Consider the following 2500-nt stretch of genomic DNA (forward strand, 5'->3'; position numbering starts at 1 on the left):
CCCTCCGGCAACCCCTTTTCCCTTCTCCTCTTTCTTTTTGTGAGGTTTTCCTGGTAGTAGGAGGAGGGGGGGGGGGCTTCTCGGGTTGACGTCCACCTCTGCAGGTGCCCGGAGGAAGCCCCGAGAGGAGAAACCTACCCCCCCCCCCAAGGCAACCCCTTTTCCCTTCTCCTCCTCTGTTTTTGTGAGGTTTTCCTGGTGTGTGTGTACGGGGGGGGGGGGGGTTCTCGGGTTGACGTCCCCCTCTTCAGGTGCCCGGAGGAAGCCCCGAGAGGAGAAACCTACCTCCCCCCCCCTCCCCCCCCCCGATTTATGCGAGATTTTCCTGATGGGGGGGCGGGGGCTTCTTGGGTTGACGTCCCCCTCTTCAGGTGCCCGGAGGAAGCCCCGAGAGGAGACACCCCCCCCCCCCCGGTTTATGCTTTGGCCTAACTCCTTATCGGATAAGCTGATGGGATTACCTAGGTAGAGGCGCATCCCGGCGTATGGCGAGGGAAATCAAAACCGTTTTCATGTTCGTAAGGAAATTACAAGGCAGTAACTTAGGGTCGTCGGGGGACGATTCAAGGCTGATTGGGCTATTTAGAAGCCGCGTCACAGAAGCCTTAAATCACCCGTTTGGTTATGATGTGGGAGTCCCTCTTATTACCAGCAACAGGGACTTAACCAATTCTTATCTGTTTGCTTTGGTTTCTACGCCGCGTCTCAGATCGATTCAAATATTGCAAATGAAGAGGAATTAATCCCACGTGACATACCTACACCCATCCGGTATGCAGAGACTCCCCATAAAGGCTTACCAGCAACCATAGCGTTCAGAGGCAAGACCCCCTCATCCGCCGTGTTAAAAAGCCGGATCCCCTTCGGAGCGTTTTCCCGCCATTTGCACTCGAAGTCCCGCGCGTGCAAGTCAAGGCCAAGACCGCGAAGACACGGCGAAAACAGGCTTAGGTTAATTGGTACATCCGTGATGCAATTTGCCGTGGCTAATTGAGGCTTTGTAGTTGCAGAGGAGAGTGACGTGGGGAGGGGGCGGGGCGTGAGAGAGGGAGGAGGAAGGAGGAGGTGGGGGGGGACCGTAAGAGAGGGAGGGAGGAAGAGGTGGGGCCGGGGGGTGGCAAGTGGAGACTCGCTGGAAACGTGGCTGTAATTAAAATCCAAAAGTTGGCAACCTTTCCGATCAGCTTTTATGTACTTGGCGAAAACTTTTTTTTGTCCGTAGTTCTTTTTTCATATCTCATTTACCATCGTTCATTCTGTCTCTTCTCCATTTACACTATTTATGACGTTTGTCTTTATCACCCGTCTTTGTATATGGTCTCGTGCGTCTGTCTGTTTTTCTGTCTCCTTTTTTCTTCTGCTCTCTTTCTATCTACTATCGCTGTCACACTGTTGATGATCTGCTTGTCAATCTACAGTACTTAACCATGCTTCAGGGTCTGCAGGCCCTTCTCTCACGCTCTCTTGTCTCTCTCTCTCTCTCTCTCTCTCTCTCTCTCTCTCTCTCTCTCTCTCTCTCTCTCTCTCTCTCTCTCTCTCTCTCTCTCTCTCTCTCTCTCTCTCTCTCCCCACGCACACACGCTCTTTCTCTCTCTCTCTCTCTCTCTCTCTCTCTCTCTCTCTCTCTCTCTCTCTCTCTCTCTCTATCTCTCTCTCTCTCTCTCTCTCTCTCTCTGTCTTTCTCCCTTCCTCTCTCTCTCTCTCTTTTATTCTCTCTCATTCTTTCTCATTCTCTATCTCTTTCTCTCTATCTATCTATCTATCTATCTATCTATCTATCTATCTATCTATCTATCTATCTATCTATCTATCTATCTATCTATCTATCTCTCTCTCTCTCTCTCTCTCTCTCTCATCCCCAGAGTTTTCTCTCATCGGGATTATCTGTCGAAGTCATTATTTTCTCTCCTCAAAGGCAAACATTCAGCTTAAGTGACGCGTAAAAACCCACGCACGCCAATCACTGCCCCGGAAGTATTTGTTTACATCGTACAGAGGCCACATGTCGATTGCATTTAGATTGTTAAGTGCTTACTGTTTACCGACTCTTCCCAACCTTTTTGGAGTTCAAGAGCTTCTAATTTATACTATAAACTGTGAGATTACCGTTTTGTTTATATTCATGAATGGACTTTGCGGTGGGTTTTTTAAGTGCTGTGTCGACGTGAAACTAAGCTGGGTTAAGCGCTTGATAGTGTGCAATTTTTTAACGATGGGTTGTGTATATGTGGCATTAGATTGCAGCGCTTTGGTTCGCAAGGGTGAATTTCGTCTTTGTTTTATCCCTGTGGAAATGATCAACATGTCGAGGCCAAAAATAAAGCTGGTAGGAAAAAAATATCGGAAGAAGGAGAGAGAGAGAAAAAATGATGAAGCCGTGAATGAAGATTAGACATACGTAAAATTATAGAAAAGGGGAAATATAAGAAGAAATGCAGAGAGAAAAAAAATGTGGAAGTTATGAATAAAGGATAGACACACGCAGACGGACAAACAGACA

At 48.0% G+C, this 2500-nt stretch overlaps 1 protein-coding gene across 1 annotated transcript in view; it reads right to left on the reverse strand.

The window, feature by feature from the left end:
* The window catches only part of LOC113814110 (gamma-aminobutyric acid receptor subunit alpha-1), a gene marked incomplete in the record, with an annotated part of 192470 nt that overhangs the window by 110623 nt on the left and 79347 nt on the right, over positions 1-2500 (reverse strand).

This window comes from Penaeus vannamei, chromosome 20, assembly GCF_042767895.1.
Source record: "Penaeus vannamei isolate JL-2024 chromosome 20, ASM4276789v1, whole genome shotgun sequence".
Lineage (NCBI taxonomy): Eukaryota > Metazoa > Arthropoda > Malacostraca > Decapoda > Penaeidae > Penaeus > Penaeus vannamei.